Source organism: Vicugna pacos, chromosome 2, assembly GCF_048564905.1.
Source record: "Vicugna pacos chromosome 2, VicPac4, whole genome shotgun sequence".
Lineage (NCBI taxonomy): Eukaryota > Metazoa > Chordata > Mammalia > Artiodactyla > Camelidae > Vicugna > Vicugna pacos.
Genome location: NC_132988.1, coordinates 9,258,562 through 9,282,783, shown reverse-complemented (window position 1 = coordinate 9,282,783; position 24,222 = coordinate 9,258,562). Strand labels below are relative to the sequence as shown.

At 36.6% G+C, this 24,222-nt stretch overlaps 1 long non-coding RNA gene across 1 annotated transcript; it reads right to left on the bottom strand.

Moving 5' to 3' along the window:
• Positions 1–12,398: 12,398 nt before the first annotated feature.
• LOC140699770 (uncharacterized) lies at positions 12,399–23,828 on the bottom strand. The gene is made up of 3 exons (XR_012078005.1): positions 23,696–23,828; positions 14,604–14,711; positions 12,399–12,959 (listed from the first exon to the last, which is right to left on the bottom strand). It is a non-coding gene; the product is annotated as an uncharacterized lncRNA (long non-coding RNA).
• Positions 23,829–24,222: the final 394 nt, after the last annotated feature.

Here is a 24,222-nt window from a genome sequence, read left to right as displayed (position 1 = left end):
AGTCATTAGTCACTGTAGTTGCTGACCAACAGTGCACCGTGGAAAGAATTCAGGGTGGAGATCAGGAACGAGGCACTCTGTCCTCTGGGAAAACTGACAGAACAGACCCTCAGATAGATATTTTTAGAAGAAAATTTTATGAACCCAAATTTTTGCATCTTCTCATACTGAGAAAAGCACTAGCATCATTAACTGAGATTATCTGTTCCTCTTGACTAGCAGTAACCTTCTACCGAGATATATGCTTGACTGTGGGTAATCCTCCACCAAAGTCACATGTAGCTCCCCTTACCTCTTTGGAGCAGTTTTTCGGCACTATCTGAAAGTCTGTGTCAGGGCTCCTGTCCTCAGTAAGTCCCTCAATAAAATTGAAACTCACAGTTCTTGTCATTTTTTTTTCCTTTCCCTCAAGTTGAAATCTTCATTCTAAGATGTTTCCTATCCATTCAGCTCTGTCTTTGGCAGCTTTTCTGGTCTACTTCCTCTCGTCCAGGGTCAATCCACCAAAATTCCTCTGAAGAATGAGGAGTGCTTCCTCCCTTAAAATAATCAGATTCTTAATATTTGATTGGTTAGAGTCGGAGGGTCCTGGTGACAGGCATTACACAAGTGATTTGGCTCTAATGAATAAACTCCCTTTTTTGGAGATCTTATTGCTTTACAAAATTCAGTAACCAAAGACTGTAATCCTACAGAGAGCTTTTTGCACTGCCAATTTAAGGAGGCAGGGTGGCTATTTATGGAAGATCTTTAAACAAGAACAGTTTTTATTACTTTGAAATCACTTGCAGATGTTACTGAGTATCTTTGCAATCGCCACGAGATCAAAACTAAGACGGCACTTGTTACAGCCATCTGTTTAATGCTTTGTTGAGAAACCTCATTCTTCTAGTGTTTTTAGGATTATTTTTGTGAGTCCAATTCTCAGCTAAGGTCAATGTTTAAAATCATTTCCTCTGCAAGTACCTAAGTACCTGTAGAATGTAAATCTGGCTTCAGTCCTACATGAGGTTGTAAATTCTAGAAGGGCAAGAATAATCACAGAGAAAAAAATGTGACAATGAGTGTGTATTTGTCCATGAATGACTGAAAAATTGTGCTGAACACTGGAATTTGACACAACACTGTAAAATGATTATGAATCAATAAAAAATGTAAAAAAAAAAAGAATAATGAGATATTATCCCCCCATTTTTGTTCATCCCTTGGCACAATGTCTTGGCATATGGTAGAGTTTTGTTGTGGAGGAAAAACTTTCCTCTGCCCTTCTAAGTTCATCCAGCTGGTCTAAGAATTAAATTGACATGAGACAGTTTAACAGGAGAAAATCAAATTTTAATTTCATACATAGGGGAGTTTATAGAAATATCAGAGTCAAAGAAGTGATTAAAGCAGGTAGCTTTTATACTTTTTAGACAAAGGAACAATACATTTATGAAGCATTGACAAGACAAAGAGACTTAGACTTGGGTACTGATTAGTGAGGGAATTACACAGACTTTGCTTAAATAGCCTCTGGGCCCTGAATTCCCTGTTTCTGGCAATAAGGATGTCTCTCTACTTCCTGGTGCAGGGAGAGTTCCTTTCACATGGGAGATTTATTTAGAGATTTGAGAGGGACAGAGAGGAGGGTCAGAGTGTCTTTCTCACATCAACTGCTTCTCAAGTAATTTTAACTCAAAAGAATCAACATGCCAACGTGTCATTTTGGGGGGGCAATCTGCCCTGAACCCAACAGTTTCCATATACATTGGTTGAATGAATAAATGAATAAATAAGCAAAATGAAAAAGGTTTGTTACATAATAAAAATAGCCAAAAGTACCATTAATTCATTTTTAGATGAAGGAAATCAAGGCCTTTAATATCTGTCTAGTTGTCCAGTCTTTCAAAACTTAAAACCACCATTTTAATAATTATAAGCATTGTGATTGCAATTTGACCTTAATAATAATCTTGACTAATCATAGTCAAGGAATAATAATCATTATAATCATAATGCCTAATCATGATTTGGCATTAAAATGAAAAGTTATGGAGAAAAGCAAAGAAACAGAGCAGAAAGGCCTAATTTGAATTATTTTAGTAATGACTGAGATTTCTTTTTACTACTCACATTAGAGTAATAATTATTGGTGAAGAATGGCATAGGAGTACCTGTTATTGTTTGGATAAATATAGATATGTTACCCCAAAAAGGGCAGGAAAAAGACCACAGTCCTTGTCTTACCCAAAAGATAAGAACTTCAGACAGGAGACAGAAACATTGTGTAGTGATATTTTAAAGGATTTATTAGCAAAGGGAAGGTACACCTCCAAGAATGGGAGGTGGGCTGATCCAAGGGCAGATAGCAATGGTCTTTGTTTGCCCCTTTCTCTTGCATGCCCACTTAGAAGCAGTCTCTTGATTGATTGATGGCTCTTTCCCCTGGAGTGCTTAGTCATGCTTGTCCCCTTTTGCACATGTCCTTACCCATGATGCACACAGAAAAACCCATGGGGTGTTTAAACTGTAATGTTAATTTTATTACAATGAGCATTGGGTCATGTCTGGTTAGGTCCTTGTTGCTATGGTGTAGGTGTGGCTGTCAAGGTCTAACTGGATTCTTGCTGGCACTAGTTTAGAGGAAGTAAAGCCCCTTTAAACTGCAGGCAGGCATAATGCCATCTTCTGGACCATCTCCCTCTCCTCCACCTGTTTGCCTGGTGCCTTCACTTATCTAACTACCTAACAGACAGAATTTTCACAAGACCCTTTTGTTAAAAATCAAAGCACAACCGTCTCCCTCCTCTCCATCCCTCCCTGAGTAAAAGGCAGTTTAACATAGAGGTCCAAGAGAGTGAACTCTGGGGCCAGGCTATCTGGACCCAAACGGCAGCTCTGTACCTCCCAAGTCATTACTTTCTGGGAAGGCTGCACAACTCTGATGATCTCAGTCTCTCACTTAGAAAATGGAGATGACAATGTACCTTCTCCCAGTGTTATTTACTATTTTAGAGCTCCTGAACAGTGCTTTTTCTTCTCCCCCCTCCTCAATCCCCTTTTCACTTCTTTTCTTCCTTCCTTCCTTTCTTTTTCTTTCTCAGTGATATTCTCTTAACTGCTTTTTTCTATAATAATTTTTAATCTACTTTGTATTAATTTGAAGCATAGCATATGAAGTGTCTTCAAAGTTGAAAGGAAGCAGAAAAATGCCACCCCAAAATATGCCTCTTGGGCAAAAGGATTACTTTTGACTGATTATTTTTAAGAAATAGCAGATAAAGGAGAAGCTTTTAAAACTGAGTAGAAGTTACCTTTGTGTAGGGCTATTTACAATCATAAGGGCAACTTCATTTGTAGGGTGTCTCTGTATAAGGAAGAGGAGGATGACTTCAAATTTCTAGAAACTTATCAATGGAGAAGACAAGGACTTAAATCTACATAAAGACCTTACCCTTGACTACGGTGTTTCTCCTGGCCACATCCCATAACTGGTTTACTCCCTTGCAATATCCTTTATTGTTTTTAGTTACAGATGGTGTTTAAGGTGGTGACTTGGACCATTTCAGGGAGCTATTAATTTTCCTGGGTCTCCCCCATTTATAAAGAGGTATACATGTTTTTAAATTTCGTTTTTTCTCTTGTTAATCTGTCTTTTTATTACAGAGGAATCTCAGCCAAGAACTTACAAGGATAGAGAGAAAATAATTTTCCTTCTCCGCAATGTTTTTTTTTTGGGAACTACAAAATGAGAATTTATAGCCATCAGAAAGAAGACATGTAAATTTAAATAAGCAGGTAAAAAATTAAAGTCATGCCTAGATGATGTTCAAATAAAGATTTAGTTTATTCTCTGTCTTCCATATAGAACTCTTTTCCCCCATGCTGAGTAGGACTATGGTAGCTATCACATTATTTTCTCTATGGCTTTATTTTGTTTATTTTAGTACTTTTTCACACTTCAATATCTCTGAAATTGGGATGCATTTTACAATCCACAGTCTGGTAGCTGCTGTCAGCCAGGCCCCAGAGAGCCTGTCATTATCTTTGTGTACATGAACTTAGTCAGAGCTATGAACACTGTCCTGCCTGCACTAGGGTTAAACATTTTGCTGACACTGCACATTTGGTGTTTGTGATCTTAGATGTATTAATTTATGATTTGGTATTTTTAAAAAGCTATGGAAAAAAGGAAAGAAACAGAACAGTGAGACCCACTTTTGATATTAATTAAGCAAATATTCATCATTACAGTTATAACCACAATGACATTATTTTCTTGGAAAGCATATCCAAGTCCTTTGTGGAATCTAATAAGAAAGGAGGTTCAGAAGAAGATGAAGTTGTGGTATGTTTTGTTACTGAATTATTTTCAAAATGATTGCACCTTTCATTGTGATGCAACTGTATTTCTGTGGTGTCAGTTATAACTTCTCTTTCATTTCTGATTTTGTTTATTTGGGACATCTCTTTTTTTCTTGATGAGTCTGACCAAAGGTTCATCAATTTGTTTATCTTTTTTAAAAATGATCTCTTAGTTTTATTGATCTTTTCTGTCATTTTTATCACCATTTCATTTATTTCTTCTGTAATTCTTATTTATTTGCTTTACTAATTTGGGGGTTTGCTTTTCCCCCCTTATTTCTCTTAGCTTTAGATTGTTTATTCAAGATCTTTATTATTTTCTGAGGTAGGCTTTATTGCTATACATTTCCCTCTTAGAACTGCTTTTTCTGCATCCTGTAAATTTTAAATCATCGTCTTTCCATTTTCATTTGTTTCAAGGTATTTAAAATTTTTTCTTTGATTTATTTATTTGTTTGCAATATATTTGTTTAGTCTCCATATATATATATATATATATATATATATATATATATATATATATATATATATATATATTTTGCAGGGTTTTTTTTTCCCTGTAGTTGTTTTGCATCTCATGCCATTCTGGTTAGAAAAGATGCTTGATATAATTTCAATCTTAAATTTACTTACATTTGTTTTGTGGCCTAGCATGTTACCTACACTGGAAAATGTTCCATGTACACTTGAAAATAATGTGTATTCTGCTACTTTCAGAAGAAATGTTCTATATCCATTTGGTATAAAGTGTTATTTAAAGCCAGTGTTTCCTTTTTGATTTTCTGTCTGGATTATTTGTCCATTGATGTAAGTAGGGTGTTAAAGTCTTGAACAATTATTGTGTTATGTGAAGTTCTCCCTTTCTGTCTATTAGTACTTGCATTATGTATTTAGGTGCTCTTATGTTGGTTGCATATACATTTACAATTGTTTTATCTTCTTCTTGATCCCTTGATCATTATATATTGCCCTTCTTTGTCTCTTGTAACAGTCTTCATTTTAAAGTCTTTTTTTTTTGTCTAAGTATTGCTATCGCAGCTTTCTTTTCTTTCCATTTACATTAGATATCTTTTTTTTCTTCCCTCACTTTCAGTCTGCATCTTTAGATAAGCGAGTTTGTTGTAGGCAGCACATGTCAGCATATGTATGGATCTTTTAAAAAAATTACTTAGCCACTCTATGTCTTTTGATTGGAGCATTTAATCCATTTACATTTAAAGTAATTATTCATATTGATGTAACTACTGCCATTTTATTCATTGTTTTCTAGTTGGTTTTGTAGTTCTTTTTGGTTCCTGCTTTTTCTCTCTTCCTTTGTGATGACTATCTTTAATGTTATGTTTGGATTCCTTTCTCTTTGGCCTTGTATATATTTTACAAGTTTTTACCTTGGACTTTTTATTGTGTAGATAGCTTATCTTCATTTGGTTCTTTTTATAAAATTTTGTCATGTTTCTTCTTTTGGAACACATTCCTGTCTCTTAATTTTGCCTAATTATGTGTATTAGGTAGATTATTTATGTTTACTGATCTTGGAAAAGTGGTCTTCTGAGGTAAACATCCTATGGAGCCCAACAGCTCACTCCCCTCTGTTCACCAGAGGTTTATGCTCTGGGGGTGCCCTCTCTATGGCTGTGTAGGCCCTTCTGTTGTGGTGGGGCCAATTACTGTTGAGTGTGCTAGTACATGTGGCTGGTCCTTAGCCTAGCTGGTTGCAGGCCATGCCTCATGAAGTGGCTGCTGGGCCCAGGGGATCCCAAGGCTGGAACCAGCCTGCTGGTGTGGGCAACTGCATCATGGTCCAGGGTCATGGACTGGGTCTGGTGCTGACCCACTGTTGCCTAGGAACAGTACCTCAGGCAGCTGGCTATGGAGCCTGGACGGCCAAGGTCTAGTGCTGATTTGGTGGTAGGTGGGTAAGCTCCATGCACTAATAGGGTAGAGGGGGGCCTCTAACATGTCACTTTATATCACTGATGTCCTTGTTATAGACAAGCTCCCCAAATGCATGCCATAAGTGTTCATATCACCAGGAGCAGTCTCAGTTGCCACTTCTCTCTCCAGATGACTTTCCACAGTTAGCAAGTGGGTCTGACCCAGGCTTCTTTCAAATTACTACTTCTGCCCTGGGATTTGGACATTGTGAGATTTTGCACAGCATTGTCAAGAGTGGAGTCTCTTTTTCCCACAGCCTCCTGACTCTTCCATATGCAAGTCCCCCTGCGTCAAAAACCAAGCATTCTGGGGGCTTGTCTTCCTGCAGCAAGGATTCTGATATGGGGCTTGGGCCCCTCAATCCTTGTAAAGAGCCTCTGAAATCATGATTATCTTCCTGTTTTGGCGTCATCTTTCCTAGCATTTTGTTATATACCATGTCTTTACCTCTCATACTCATCATTTTTGTGATTCCTTCTCTATATCCTTAATAGTGGAAACTCTTTTCTGCTAGTCTTCAGGTTGTTTACATAGATAGTCATTCTGCATCTAGTTGTAATTTTGGTGTGCCTGTGTGAAGAGATAAGCTCAGGGTCTTCCTACTCCACCATCTTGGACACATCTCTTATGTGCCTCTTTTTCAATCTATTGTTGATGATAACAGACATAATAACAAACTTTGACATCATATCTTCTTTTTATTGACCTTTGTCTCCCTAGATACCCAGCAGTATTCAAAATCAAGCTCACCATTGTCACCAAATTAATTTGTAATTAATTAAAATGCAATGTTAAATATTTTTTCTTTTATTTTCAATCAATTCTTCTGCAAATAGTAACTCCACTAAGCCAGTATCTGCACTGATTTAGTAACACAAAACAATTGAATTTTTACTAGATTTGACCATAATAATTTTATACATTAGCATTATGAATCAGTTTTATCAAAACTCTGAAAACATTAATAATATATATTCACTACTATTCCAGACAGCTTGTAATCCAAAGTGTATTTTTATGGAATGTTCATTCATAGAGTTCCATATACAAAATAAGTGAGGGGAATTGTGAGTACAATATTGAGAACAGCTATCCACCAACATACCAGATAATCTAGATGAAATGGCTAAATTCCTAGAAATATAAGAATTATTTCTACTATGATGGAATCATGAAGAAATGGAAGATTTATACAAACCAATAAAGAGTAAAGAGATTGAATCAGTAATCAAAAACCCCTAGCAAAGAAAAGCACAGGACTATATGGCTTCAAAGGTTGAAATCTTCCATATACTTCAAGAAGAATTAATGCCAATCTTATTCAAATGCCTTAAAAAACTGAGTAAGAAACTCTTCCAAACACATTTATGAGACCATTATCACTCTGATGTTATGGCCAAACAAAGATACTGCAAGAAAGCAAAACTACAAACACCCCGATGAACATAGGTGTAGAAATCCTCGATTAAACACCAGCAAACAAATTTCAACAGCACATTAAAAGGATTATAAATCAAGACAAAGTTGGGTTTATCCCAGGGAGGAAATACAGGTTCAACCTATGCAAGCCAGATAATGTGATATACTACACACAGTCAGATCAACTAAGCAATAAAAATAAATAGTGGAGAAATATCTATTTAAGTCCTTAGCCTGTTTTTAAATCCAGTTATAGTCTTTGTAAATTGCTTTTTAATGAAACCTAATTTACTGTGTAAAGGATTTTTCCAACTTATTTTGTTTGATCAGATAACTGAAATATACAGGAAAATTGACTGTTCCCTTGTCGGATGGTTCCTCCCCAACTACTCTCCTTTCTTTAATTGTTCTTAAATCTGAGATTCACCTGAAGTAAAAAGGAGAGAGGACTCTGCTGTCAGAAATTCTCTCTCATCCTGGGCAAGTTGGTGGCTTTTGCAGTCTTACTTGTAATCTGTATAAGGATAACAGTAATAGTGAGCTCACTGGATTGTTTGGAAGATTAGATTATAGCACATGACAGTGTCTAACGTTGGCTAAGTGTACAATATAGTCTTGAAAATGCAACTCCTTTTCCAATCTAATTTGTACTCTTCCTGCCCAGGTTTCTCATATTCCAGTTGACATTTAGCTAAGTCTTTGCAAAGTTTTTGTCTGCAGCCTACTGCACAATTTCTTTCACATCTTAATCCTTATGGTATTTAGGTCCTTCGGAAAATACAGCCCACCACTGCAAGAACCTGTAGCCAGGCTAGATGCAGCCATTCTTCTACAGACAATTTTCCTTTGTAAGAGAAGCCGAAATCAGAGTTTCCTGAAACATGAGAGTTTTCTGTGGCAAAAACCCTAAAGAATTCTTTATATTCTCCAGTATGTTAAAAACAACAAAGACAGTATTTTGGAGATAACTTCATTATTTCATGGCATCACCAACCAACTCTTGATTTTTGTGTGAGTAATTCTTTAGTTTGTAGTTTCGTTTTCCTTGTCCTTTATTTCCTCTGCCCTTATGTTGTCTGCCTCTTGGCTCTTTTGACAGCTCATTGGTGTCTCAGTCAGAGGCTGGGAAATGAAAGTAAAAGAAGATGAAACTCAAGCTCAAGCAGTACCTATGCAACGCAAAACGGATCTCCAGGGATAAAAGGAGACCCACTGTGTTGTCTGTGGGGATCTTAACGACTTTACGACGCTCACTATTTGATTTCAGGCTGTTATCCGCAGGTTGGCTACTTAAACTCAATTTTCTCACAATTCTTAAAATGGTTTATCAGTATTTATTACTACAGTGATATCCATCAGGCACCCACACCATCGGGAACGCTGAGTGAGTGTCGTGGTCTTTGACTGGTGGGCAGGTGTCTTCACAGAGCTTCCAGCCTCATCCTGGTCTGTATGGTATCCACTCACTCAGTCTCATTCCACATCTGTCTGTTAGGGCTTTACATCTCACGACGACTTCAAATTTAGTGGGAACCTGCCACACAGATATCCTGGGAACCAACGTAGCGAGTGACCTCCCGGACATAGGAAGCATTGACTTCATTCACTTTGGGAGCTGGAATGAAGGTATGATTGGTTTACATTCTTGAATGATTACTTCTGCATAAGGTTTGGCCACCAAAACTTTTCCATTTTTTTTCCCTGATAGTTTGTTTTTCTATGAATGATGTAGCCTTGCCAAAAATAAAACCTTGACAAAAAACTGACTTATTTTCCAAATCATCAAAATTCAGTTTATTACAATCAGGTACACCATGTATAGTTATCTCAGTGTTATATTTTGTTAACACAGGTTTGGTTGTGGAACTATGGATGTTGGTGGATTTCAAGTAAGTCGGCTTGAACTTATGAGCATGAGAATTAAGAGTGAGATATAGTCAGCTGAATTGTGTGTAACTAAGCTATTGTTTAGAAGCAGCAATAAAAAATTCTTGGCCAGAGTGCTCTTGTATTGTTTAATAAAATGAACTTTAATAAAATTTTTGAAACACCTATATATGAAGTGTTTCTTATAAAGTCAGTGTCTCCAAGTGAGTCTTTGTTCCCATAGAAACAGGAAAGAAAGAAACCATGAAAACTCTTAGTCAGACAATCTTTGGATATTTCAATTGCCTGTTGTTGGCTAAGTATTATTCATTCCAATTTTCAAATCTTACTCAGATTCCAAAAAAAGTGCACTTGAAAACTGCAATATTAAATATTGGGATCCCCCTGCCCCATTGGCTGAAATTTCCACAATTGTCCTCTAAATGTTGGAAAGACCCTAGTAAGGAAACTGGGAGTAACTGTGGCTGAAGTCTTTTCTGGCAACATCTTTGTACTATTTGGACTGAAGACATCCATAGCAGGACATGCTAAGAAGGCAAAGAAAACTGATTAGAAAGAAAAGGAAGGACAAGAAAATTAATGAGAAATTTGCATGAAGAGCAAGGAAGAATAAAACTGTAGTTCCCCAAATTTAGGGCTATAGGAATATACTCCATGTCCTGCAGTATGAGAGACAGGTAAGCCAGTTGCTGAAAGTCTGATCTTCTTTGAATAGCTCTTCTGTATCATCATTTTTTTAATAATTAGGCTGAAAAGAAAATGTGTAAGGTAAGCTGGCAAAGTGTAAAATTCATGTCACACCCATTACTGGGTCTTAAGAAACTGACTCAAAGATTTGAAAAGGCAAGTCACTGTATGTATAAGGAGCAATGACCTGGTCTTGAAGACATGGCCCTGGCAGACAATAATCTCATTGTGAAAATTGAGTACAGGAGTGAAATTAATGAGCTGTCTCCTCCAATTGTGTGAGGTGCAGGGAGAGTCAGAACTCAGAAGAGCGCTCAGCGGGGGGCACAGGCTTCCAAGAGGAACAAGGAAAGGTTGTACTTTTTTCTCATCGAATTGTCACGTTCATGTCACAAAGAAAATGGATGAAAACATCAGAAAAAGCACTTTTTTTATCCCTATCTGGAGCATTTAATTGAGATCTTAGGTTGCTTTTAAAAATGAAATATGGGATAATTAACTGTCTTATCAGACAACAGTCAGACTGCAATGATTACTTAGGAGAGTTAGAGAGGGAGTCTGTTCTAAAGTCAACATGACCTTTATCATTTATTAGGCTGTTTATCTGCTTGCTAAAAAGTTGTTTTCAGAGACTTTTCTTTTTTAACTACATGAGTAAATATCTTTGTAGTCTTTGCTAATTGATTTTTAAAGTCACATTCAGAGTTCCACGCCTTGCATTTGCAAAGGTCAGAAATGTTTTGAACATAAATGGCATTGCGGGGGAAGGGGGGAGGTTCTATAAATAATATTTCTGATTTTAAAAGGTCACATGAGAAGGAAGAAAGAAATCTATCTTTGTACTTCATATGTCTCAGACATATCATGTGCTTTTGTCAATGAGTGCTTTGCTAACATACCTTATAATACGCTCTTCCTAATGCTCATCTTTCCCCCTCCATGATCTGGATTTTACTGTAACCAGGTTAGAAGGGAAGAGTGTATACCTCACATGTCTCAGTAATTGGTGCACATCTAATTAGGGGAGTGTTTGGAACCAAAAGACTTTTAGAGTTGGGAGGAATATTAAAGACTAGCTTAAATATCTTCTTTCACCAAAGAAGACATCAAGGCCAGGCATGCGACATGACTTGTTCTAGTAAGAGAGCTAGTTATGGCAGAGTGGAACCAGAACCCAGGTACCCTGATTTCCAGTCTGTACTCTTTGTTGGCACAGTCTCATTGAGCTCCTGGAAATGCTTCCTCGGGAAGGAAGGGCTTCACGAAGCTAATTCTAAAAAATTAAGTCCTAATTGGCATTTATTTTATTTTATTAATATTTTATTTAAAGTTAATCTTTATTGAAGTATGATATAACTACAGAAAAGTGTCAAATGAAACATGTCTAGCTTGATGACTTATCACAAAGAAAACTCATTCATGGAACCCAAATAAAGAAATGGAATATGGTCCACACCCCATAAGCTCCCCTTTGGGTCCTTTCTCAGTCACTACTATCGCTTCCTCCCCTGAGACAATACCAATCCTGATTTCTGTCACCATAGATTGGCTTTTGCCTGTATTTAAAACAAAAATGAAAACCCCAGAAAACTCAAACAGATTGGTGATTGCCAGAGGTGAGGGGTCGGTGATGGATGAGATGGGTGAAGGAGATTAAAGGTACAAACAAATTTCTAGTTAAAAGATAAATAAGTCCTGGGGATGTAACATACAGCATGGTGAGTGCAGCTAATAGTACTGTATTGCATATTTGAATGTTACTAATAGTAGATCTTAAAAGTTTTCATCAAAAGAAAAAAATTATGTAAATATGTGTGGTGACAGATGTTAACTAGACATTGTGATGACCATTTTGCAATATATACAAATATCAAATCATTATGTTGTACACTAATGTGATATTATACATGTCAATAATACCTCAACAATGAAAATCATTGCTTTTTATTTTATATAAAGGTGCTATTTATATATGTTCAGTTCAGATGAACTTTACAATATTTACTGACATTCATTATTACAACATTTGTAATGATGAAAGTTTAATTCAAAGACTACAAGGGGACATCTTTCCTTGCTGAGGTTGTCTGCCCACAGACTATTGGCACTGAAAGAATCCATGTTTTGCTTTTTCCCCATATACATTTCAGTTGACACTTTAGGCTCCTCCGCCCGCTTTGCCTGGTAACAGAATGGAGGCTCAGCCATGCCTGCCACGTCTGATGCACAGGACTCAAGTCCGTGCTTCAGTGAGTGTGTTGATCCGACCTGATGAACCAGGGAGCTTTCCTCCTGATGCCCCGTCAGGAGATGCTCCAGAAACCAGGTCTCATTATGTATACTTAGAGGCAAATGTGCAGCTCTTTCTCTCAGATCGATGGTCAGAAAGATTCCGGGCTTAACAAAGAAGCCGCGGATAATGAGAGGAAAAATCAAGGAGAGCAGGGCTGGAGTTAACTCATCTTTGTTAAGAATCTTCATGGCAAAAATATTGGCAGCACCAGCCGTGATATTCTAGCAGAGGATGAAAGGAAGAAACTCCTAATTTTCATTCTCCTGGGGAAATAAGGACTAAAAATGAGTTGGACTGTGGGGAAAAAAGCTTGTAGAACATTCTCATCTGACTGATCAGATTTCTTCATGAGGCTGCATATCTAAGACTTTCAACTTGCTCCTGGAAAGAACTGGAAACATGGAGAGATGCAAATTATAGTCGCAGTAAGAATGAAAGTCAATCCCACAGAGCTCTCATTTTTCTTTCATTTTAGTGAATCTCTGCATTTCTTAGTTCCTAGTTTCATTTTATTTGTATTAAAGTTCCTGTACTTCTTAGTTGGGACTGCAAAGATCAAACCATCAAGTCTCCATCCATGCTAATGAGTAAATGGGAATCTTTTTCTTTTGTAACATCAGGATTTAAATGTTCCCTCAGTTATGAATTGTCTGAAAGTGGAAGTCAACCTGATGACAGTTGACAGCACATTTGCACTAAAGAAAAAATAGATCAAATTTGTTTAAAATCTCAGACTTTTAATAATGGATTATTTTATGTTTAAAAAGACAGAATATAATCTTGATTTTATTTTGTATATATCTTTTTAAAAGTATCAGTACTTTTAAAATTAGCTTTATCAATCAATTAGCTTTCTCCTGGATGTAGGTGAGTTTCATGTGGGATGAGCTACAATGAATATTTAATCTTATATTAGGTAAATCGGACATATGGAGCGGCTTCCTTTTTTATAGGTGCTGGTAGGTGTGGTGGTGAAACTTATCAGGACGTGAGAAGGCCCACGTTCTAAACCATCTCTCCTCTGCCTGTCCCAAAATACCGGCTCCAGTTAAAATGGCTAATGCTTTGTCATTGCATTTGTCTGTAGCAAAAAAACTCAGTCTTGCTGCAGATACAGTTGGCTATGTAGTGCAACTGGCAAATTAAATAAAAGAGAATGTGGAAACTTCCCAGAATTCTCAAAACACTTCTTCATTTGACCGAATGCTAAAAGTAAATCATCTTTTAGAGGTAATAACAAATTCAAATATTTAAGGCCAGATATATAGGTGGGTTGGAACTAGATTATATTTCATTAAAAACTCTTCTATTTATCTAGTCTGATTTGCTTTGTCCAATCAGAATGATATAAGATCAGAAGACTAACTGTAATTTGCCTACTTATGACTATTTTTCTTTAGCTCCACTGAAAATAAATATGTCCTTACTTTAGTGCTGTCTATGAGTAATACCTAACAGCTAACGTTTACTGAAAACCCACTTTAGACAGAGTTTTATAAGCACTATCTTATTTAAACTCATCACACCTTAAAAGATAGGTTCTGATTTTGTCACATTTATTTCACGTATGAGAAAACTGAGACTTAGCAGTGTAAGGCTAAGGTTTGAAATCAGACTTTTAAAAACCCAGAAGAAATTAGAATTGGCACATGTCTGGCAATAAAGGCAGATAGCCAGTGAATAATTAATACAGCTCTCTATCAATTTATCTATTATCTATCTATCTATCATCTATCTACCTATCTACTTATCATCTATCTTCTATCATCTGTCTTTATCATATATTTATCATTGATTCTCAAAGAAATATGCACAAAAATTATGAGTATACTTTCTGTGAATAGATGGTGTGTGCATGAGGTTTTTTTTTTTCCACAAAGGAACATATTATTGAATTTGTTTAGCTCTATAAAGTTTCTTCATGTCTTTCTTAAGATTAAATTACATAGTATCAGTTAGGGCTCTTTTAGTTACAAGAGATGAAAGCGCTTAAATTAGCTTGAGTAGAAAGAACAGTTGTAAAATACTGACTTACGTAACTAAAAAGTCCAGAGTAGCACAAAGGACAGCTTGATCCAGAAGCTCTAGTGATGTTATCAGGACCCAGTGGTAACCTTGCTGCCATCGGTCTCAGGTTTTTTTGCTCTGAGGACAAACATAAAAGAAAATTTGTTGGCTTTTTTTCCTAGCAGATCCCCTCACATCCCAGAATACAGTACTAATCCTATTGAATCTGATTCTGTCTTGTGACTATTTTTAAGCTAACCATTGTCCTAGGGATATGTTACACCTTACTTGTCCAAGTCTGTCTGGGTCATATTTACCCCTGTAAGTGGGGTTGAGGGGGTGGGCAGTCCTGGGCATCCCACGTGGACTAATTATGGACATTAGGTCTTCAAATGAAATTCAACAAATTAGTATCAGAAAAAGGAGAGATGCATTGTATTTGGCAAAAAACAAAAAACAAAAAACAAAAAGCTCCAGTTATACCACAGTGCTCCTCATAGTTAAAATGTTTCACAAGAGATATGGAATCACTTTATAAGAAAGTTGTGGTATTAAGGCAGAACCAATTTTAAAAAGGCATATCAAATACTGAATTTTATGATAAAGAATTTGAAAATGCTGACTTTTTAATTGAATACTAGAGTATGATTTTGGGGAGTTAGCTATATAAATGATGGATAATGAAAAAAATCACCTCTTATAATTGCTGACTAAAAATAGATGCATTATCTTGCTTTTTTAAAAGTTTTTCTTCCTCTTATACTCTCTTTCTTTGAATTGAAATACAGTTTACAATTGTTGTATCAATTTCTGGTGTACAGCATCATGTTTCAGTCATACATATACATACACATATACATATACACATACATATACTTGTTTTCATATTATTTTCATTGTAAGTTACTACAAGATATTAAATATAGTTCCCTGTGCCATACAGAAGAAACTTGTTTATCTATTTTATATACAGTAGTTAGTGTCTGCAAATCTCGAACTCCCAATTTATCCCTTTCCACCCACTTCCCCTACTGGTAACCATAAGTTTGTTTTCTATGTCTGTAAGTCTGTGGCTGTTTTGTAAATAAGTTCATTTCTGGTTTTTGTTTTGTTTTTTTTTTAGATTCCACATATAAATGATATCATATGGTATTTTTCTTTTTCTTTCTGGCTTACTTCATTTAGAATGATGATCTCCAGGTCCATCCATGTTGCTGCAAATGGCATTACTTTATTTTTTATGGCTGAGAAATATTCCAGTGTGTGTGTGTGTGTGTGTGTGTGTGTGTGTATACACAACTTCTTTATCCAGTATCTGTCAATGGACACAATCTTGCTTTATAGGAGGGTAAGATGTTCTACACTGAACTGGGAATCTGGTCTGTCCTCCAATCCAGAATTTTCTGTGGCAGGTCTTACTTTGTGGAGAAAACAAATGGTAGATACCCAGAGCATCATCTTTTTCTAAATGATCTCATAACAGTGTAACTCCCGTGTCAACACACCTCACAAGTTGCCTGAGTCATTAGTTTCAGGATTATTGTCTTTGCTGGACTGTATCACTTCTCCTGGAACTTGGGGTGATGTCTGAGATATGGGGCTGGTATAATCTATCAATCCTCTTACCAGTACTCAACACGAGATTATTGGAAACAAAGTCCAGTTAGTAGGAAAATAAAACAAATTTCAACAGCAGAAAAACTTAAAAAAACTGAAATCCTCATGTCACCTCATGCCAGTGGTTTCCGTGCGTGCTCACCTTCCGTGTCTGAAGAGGCAAAGAGGATGCTACTGACCTTAGAAAGTAGATACAATTTAACCCAACCTTTCCAATTGTTGGTTTGATTCTTTCCTTTTCAGGTGATTAAGGTTTTTTTGTTGTTGTTTTGTTTTGTTTTGTTTTGCTTTGCTTTGTTTTTGGTCATTTTATGGCTGTTATTAATGGAAGAGATTTAAAAATTTTAATTTTTTCAGCTTTATTGAGGTATAACTGACATATAACATTGTGTGAATTTAAGGTGTACAACATGATGATTTGATAAGTGTATTTATTGTGAAAAGACTATCACAATAAGTTAGTTAACACAGCCATCATTTCACATAATTACTATTCTCTGTGCATGGTGAACATTTAAGATCTACTCTCAAAGCAACTTTCAAGTACGGTAGGTACATTTCAGAGCTATTGCAGGTTCAGTTCCAGATTCTTACAATAAAACAAATACATCAATAAAGCTGGTCAGATGAATCTGGGGTGTTTATAGTACACATCAAAGTTATATTTATATTGTACTGTAGTCTATTAAATGTGCAATACCATTATGTCTAAAAAACCAAAATATCAACCTCTATTTGACAATGCAGGTTTCCCACATAATATATATCTGTGAGGCTCAGTAAAGTGAAGCAAAATAAAATGAGATTTTCCTGTCATACAGTATTGTTAACTAAAGTCACCATTGTTGTGCACTAGGTCCCCAGAATATATTCATCCTATAACTGGAAATTTGTGCTTTGGGGCCATGTCCTGATTTCTGTATCCCTACCCCAACCCCCTGGAAACCACCATTCTGCTCTCTGTTTCAATGAATTCAATGTTTTTAGATTCCACATATGAGATCATACAGTACTTGTCTTTTTCTGTCTGACTTATTTCTCTTAGTAAAAATAGCCACTAGATCCATTTATGTTGTCAAAGATAGCAGGATTTAATTCTTTTTATGGGTGAATAATATTCCATTGTGTGTGTATCTATATTATATATGTATAATGCTATAGTATATATATGTCACTTTTTATTTAATCATTAACCTATTGATGGACACTTAGTTTGCTTCTGTGTCTTGGCTATTGTGAATACTGCTGCTGTGAACATGACGGGCGCAGTTATCTTTCAAATTACTGATTTCATTTCTTTCAAATATATATCAGGAAGGATAGCTAGATCACACTGTAGTTCTATTTTTAATTTTTTGAGGAACTTCCATACTGTTTTCCATTGTGGCTGCACCCGTTTACCTTCCCAGCAACAGTGCAAAAGGGTTCCCTTTTCTCCACATTCTTGGCAACACTTGCATCAAGCAACTCTATTGGGGCCATTTTTCTAACAGCATTGTTTTTTAAATGAATGCTATTTTTAATGTTTTTTCTTCCAGTTTTATCAAGATAATAATTGACATAACAGTACTACATAAGTTTAAGATACATAGCATAATAATTTGATTTATATACATCATGGAGTGATTATCACAAGTTCAGTGGAAATTCATCATCTCATATAGGTTCAAAACTGAAGAAACAAAAGCTTTTTCTCTTGTGATGAGAACTCTTAGGATTTACTCTCGTAACACCTTTCAGGCATAACATGCAATAATGTTAATTATATTGATCATATTGTACATTGCACCCCTAGTGCTTATCTTATAACTAGAAGATTGTACCTTTTGTCTGCCTTTATTCAATTACTCACCCTGTTCCCACCTCTGCAAAGCACAAATCTGATCTCATTTTCTATGAGTTGTTTGTTTGTTTGAGCTGGAAATATAATTGACCCACAACACTATGTTAGTTCCTATTACACAACATAGTGGTTCCATATTTCTATTCATTTCAAACTGATCATTATGATAAGTCTAGTTATAATATGTCACCATACAAAGGCATTATTGACTATTTTCCCCACACTGTACATTACATATCTGTGCTGTTTTTGTTTCATTGATTTTTAGACATAATGCTATCACACACTTAATAGACTGCAGTGTAGTGTAAACATACCTTTCTTTAACTTTTATTTTATTGAGTTATAGTCAGTTTACAATGTGTCAATTTCCAGTGTAGAGCACAATTTTTCAGTTATACATAAACATACATATATTCATTGTCACATTCTTTTTCACCGTGAGCTACCACAAGACCTTGTATATATTTCCCTGTGCTATACAGTATAATCTTGTTTATGTATTCTATATATACCTGTCAATATCTACAAATTTCAAACTCCCAGTCTGTCCCTTCCCATCCACCCTTACCTGGCAACCACAAGTTTGTATTGTATGTCTATGAGTCTGTTTCTGTTTAGTATTTATGTTCATTTGTCTTTTTCTCTTCTTTTTCTTTTCCTTTCTTTTCAAATTCCACATATGAGTGATCTCATATGGTATTTTTCTTTCATTTTCTTGCTTACTTCACTTAGAATGACATTCTCCAGGGACAACCATGTTGCTGCAAATGGCATTATGTTGTCATTTTTATGGCTGAGTAGTATTCCATTGTATAAATATACCACATCTTCTTTATCCAGTCATCTGTTGATGGACATTTAGGCTGTTTCCATGTCTTGTCTATTGTAAATAGTGCTGCTATGAACATTGGGGTGCAGGTGTCTTTTTGAAGTAGGATTCCTTCTGGATACAAGCCCAGGAGTGGGATTCCTGGGTCATACGGTAAGCCTATTCCTAGTCTTTTGAGGAATCTCCATACTGTTTTTCACAGTGGCTGCACCAAACTGCATTCCCACCAGCAGTGTAGGAGGGTTCCCTTTTCTCCACAGCCTCTCCAGCATTTGTCATTTGTGGAGTTTTGAATGCTGGCCATTCTGACTGGTGTGAGGTGATACCTCATTGTAGTTTTGATTTGCATTTCTCTGATAATTAGTGATACTGAGCATTTTTTTCATATGCCTATTGATCATTTGTATGTTTTCATTGGAGAATTGCTTGTTTAGGTCTTCTGTCCATTTTTGGATTGGGTTGTTTGTTTTTTTCTTATTACGTCATGTGAGCTGCTTATATATTCTGGAGATCAAGCTTTTGTCAGTTTCATCTTTTGCAAAAATTTTAAACATACATTCTATATGCACTGGGAGCCTAAAAAATGTGTGACTCACTTCATTGGGTATTCAGTTTATTGCTGTTGTCTGGAGCTGAACCTGCAATATCTCTGAGGTATGCCTGTAGCTGTTTTTTGGTGGAATCTTAGAATTTTATATATTTAAGATGATATCATCTGCAAACAGAGACAATTTTAATTCTTCTATTCTGATTGGATGATTTTTTTTCTTGACTAGTTGCTCTGTCCAGAACTTCCAGTACTATGTTGAATAGGGGTGGTGAGAGTGGGCTTCCTTGTCTTGTTCCACATGGAGGAGGAAAAGATTTCAACTGTTCACCACTGAGAATGTTATTTGCTGTAAGATTATCATCTATGGCCATTGTCATGTTGAGGTATGTTCCTTCTATATCCAGTTTGTTGAGTTTTTATCGTGAAAGGATGCTGAATTTTGTCAGATGCTTTTTCTGCACATGTGGTGATGATCATATGGTTTGCATCTTTCATTTATTAATGTGGTGCATTACGTTGATTAATTTGCAGATGTGGAACTATCCTTGCATCCCAGGGGCAAATCTCACTTGGCCATGGCGTACCATCCTTTGAATGTGCCATTGAGTTCAGTTTGCTAGAGTTTTGTTCAACTTAGTGCATCTACATTTGCTGGAGATATTTGCCTCTAGGTTCCCCTTCTTGTAGTGTCATTATCTGGCTTTGGTATTGGGGTAACACTGCCTTGGAGGAGGGCTGACACGGGTAAAGTGAAACTGTTCCTCTTACCCTCTCCCATGCATCCAATTTTGGATTTTTTTTCTCTGACAGTGTACTGGGATTCCTGTGTTGGATTTCTGGGCTTCCATAAAGGCTTCCTTGTCCTTGGACGATTGTCTTAACCAGTGTTCTTCAAGGGGAAGATAGTAGGAAACTCTTATCTTGCCATGTTGATGATGTCACTCTCCATTACCAAAAGAGATTTAAGCTAAGGCCTGGAGAACTTTGAAAAGCAATTGATTAACTAGAGGGGAGATAACTTCACCGGAGGTTAAGCAATTAGTGGACTAGGATGCTTCCTTCTGAGGCATAAGAGTACAGAATTTTTCCTTTATCTTTTCATTGGGTATAAGTTTACCATTCATTAATTTTGGGGGATGGGGAAGAAGGTGTTTATTTATTTGTGGAGGTCCTGGGGATTGAACCCAGGACCTGATGCTTGCTAAGCATGTGTCCTACCACTGAGCTATATCCTCCCCTCCACCACCATTTCAAAATAAATAAAATAACTTTTGAAATGTTTGATTGGCTTTAGTTCTCTGGAAGTCTTTTCTGCATTGGTAATAGTTACATTTTTATGCACTGATGTAATATTACTCATAATACTATTACTAATAAATAGAATTCACTCTTACTGAATGTTCATGTACTTTGTATTTTGCCAAGCACTTTTTAAGACTTTTTCTCAGCCTGGACTCCAGGACAGAAACCCAAATGTGTGTATTTGCCTACTGGACACCTTTCTTTGGAGATTTTTAAGCCCCCTTATCATTTTAAGCCCCAAACTTTCTATTCTTCCGTGTTTTCTGGGTTGGTGAATTGCATCCCTACCTACTCAGCTTCTCCACCTTGTATCTGGACATCATATTTGGTTCTTGTTCTTTCTCTCTATCATCTTGATTGTTGAACATCAAGCCCTTGTTTACAGAGCTGTCAGTTCTAGCCTTGCAAACCATCCTATCCTTCTTCATCTCCATACCTGTCACTTGGTTTACACCCTACATGTCCCATTGCAAGGGGCTCTTTGTGGATCTCCTTACACCCACCCTTTGCTGTCCTCTGATCAATGCTCCACTCCTTAGCTGGAAACACAGTTTAAAAGGCCAACATAGTCATGTCACTTCCCTATGAAACTCTCTTCTGTAGAATAAACGTTTACTTTCCCATTCTGCCTCATCTACTGCCTCCTCCCCTATTGCCTCCTCCCCTACCCACCCTGTACTTTAGCATTTCTGAACAATCAGGTCTTACTTTAAAGGCACAGACACTAATGAATGTATCTACAAAACAGAAACAGACTCACGGATATAGTAAACAATTTTATGGTACCCTGGAGGGAAGGGGGTAGGAAGGGATAAATTAGACATTTGAGATTTGCAAATATTAGCTACTATATATAAAAATAGATAAAAACAAATTTATATTGTATAGCACAAGGAACTATATTTAATATCTTACAGTAACCTATAATAAAAAAGAATGTGAAAACAAATATATGTATGTATATGCATGACTGGGACATTGTGCTGTACAGCAGAATGACACATTGTAACTGACTATACTTCAATAAATTAAAAAGTAAAAAAAGAAGGCACTTCTTCAGAGGGACTTCCTTGATTCCTTAGAAGTGTTTTGGTCTCTCTCTCCCGAGTCCACAGTACATTTTACTTTTCTGTTTTCACCCCTCACAATTTTGTGTACACTGACTGTCTTCCCCACAAGACAGGGACGGCAGGAAGGCAGGCAATACAGTCATGCTCACCACGTTATTTGCATTGTTTGGCATAATGCAAGCACTCCGTAAATGTTCTTTGAATAAATTCTAATGGGTCCTCCAGGTCCAAGTCTGGGCTCTTCACAAGATGCCATTCTGCTTTTAGACACACATTTTGATTTAATTTTCACGTCATAAAAATTCAGTATTTACCTCAGGACTCCAAAAGGATCACCCAATATATTCAATATAGACATTTACATTCTGTTTTCTATTTAGGCAATATCTCAGTTTTTCTTAGTAAAATGTTCCATAGACTCCTTTTGAAATCCTTAGTAAAAAGATCAAGGAAGAATGGACATTGTTAAGCGAAAGTGATTAAAGTATATTTTAAGTAGTACTAGAGTATCCTAAGGCAAACTTAAAATGTGTTTCAAGCAGATGATTTTGACTATTACCATTTCTTGAAAAAAAAAAAGTAATCTTAATGGAAAAAATTGGAAACTTGTTAAGCTTCCTAAAACTCATCTTGATGTTTATTACTGATTTCCCTTTTAGTTATACAAGGGGGCACAATAATCTTAAAATCATTAAATGCCCTAAAAGGACTCGGTTTTGAATATTTGTGATAAAGAAAAATATTTGACTTTCTACACTGTCGAAACCAAAGTTCTTTCACTTTTTATAATAATAACAAAAACCAAGCAGTATTGTATCTCAGACTATGGTAGGTATTTCCTATGTATTATCTCTAGTTCATGTTTCCAAGGGAATTAGGTGTTATCCCCCTAGTCTTGTAGGCAAGAAAAGCGAGAGGGAGAGCAGGCAGGCAAGGGGGCCAGTTCCAAGCCTGCACGCCTTCTGGCAGGTGGCACCGTTCACTCTGTGTGCTGGCGATTCCTTCCTCCTCTTCAGATCCATCCTGATGAAAGAGTTCCAAGGCTGACTATGCGGCAGGATTGCATTTACTGCTCCAATCGGCTTAAATTGGCTCCTACGCAAACCTGAAGTGCAGCCCTAGCAGCTCAATAGGAAATCTATAGGTTCCAGCAGGCTGCCCACAGGGGAGCACCGGCGGTCTAATTTGTAACAATCAGCATCGCAGGGCGGGTGTCAGGGCTGCTTTGAAGAAACAGACATGAGTTTCAGGCATTGGAGCTGACAGAACAACTGAGATTTAGTGTAGAAACTAAGCATTTCCTTTAGAATCAGTCCTTCTGTAGATCTGGAGTCAACACATAAATTTCCTTTATTCAGGACCTGGTTTTGCCACTCATTGATGTTATTTAGATATTTATTTTTCTTTTTTCTAAAATTAAAGTATAGTCAGATTACAATGTTGTGTCAATTTCTGGTGTACAGCGTAATAGTTCTGTCATACGTATACACACATATATTCGTTTTCATTATAGATTGCTACAAGATATTGAATATAGTTCCCTGTGCTATACAGTAGAAACCTTTTGTTTATCTATTTTATATGTAATAGTTCATATCTGCAAATTTGGAACTCTCACTTTATCCCTCCACCTTTTTTTACCCCTGGTAACCATAAGTTTGTTTTCTGGGTCTGTGAGTCTGTCTCTGTTTTGTAAATATGTTTGCCTATTTAGGCAGAGACCAGTATTCATAAGGCTATGGATAAAGTTTGAGTTAGTAAAATAGTTCCCATGGTAAAACCATTTCGATCCAATAAAACACACTGAGTAAATCAAGTTGACCTGAGAAGATTTGGAAATAGCTATGAGTTGAGGAAATGCTACAAGTGTCATTTGTGGCAGGGACTTCTTGAAGAGCTGGTCTACCTCAAGAATCTCTCAGAATCTCTGGCTTCCTTCCATGAAGTAGACCCTTGAAGAGGCTGGGGTCAGCTCTAGTTGCTCTCCTTTGGTGACACGGGTGTATCCTGGATGCCTAGAAAGATTGCTGGAGCTGAGCTGGACCTGGATGGGAAACAAATGTGTGTAAGCTTGTATGAGTTTCTGAAGACATGCATAAGAAAGGTGATAAGAAAAGTCATTAAACCATGTGGTAGTTCAATCAACATAAAATGAATATCTAAAAACTAATGAACCACCTTTACGTGAAAGGTAGAGTATAGAGCAGTAACACTTGCCCTTAGTTTTAATTTACTAGAAAATTTGGTTTCTTTTTTTTTTTTTAATTTCATTTTATAATGCCTGAGTCTAAGGCAGCTCTTTTCTTTCCCAGCCAACTCCCCCTGCTGATTACTCAGCCTCTCCCACTTTCTTAATGCGTTCCCATCCCCTGAGATACCACTTGACTGACTGACTTTCCACTGGAAGCCTCCTTGCCTCTTCGTGTGAATTTC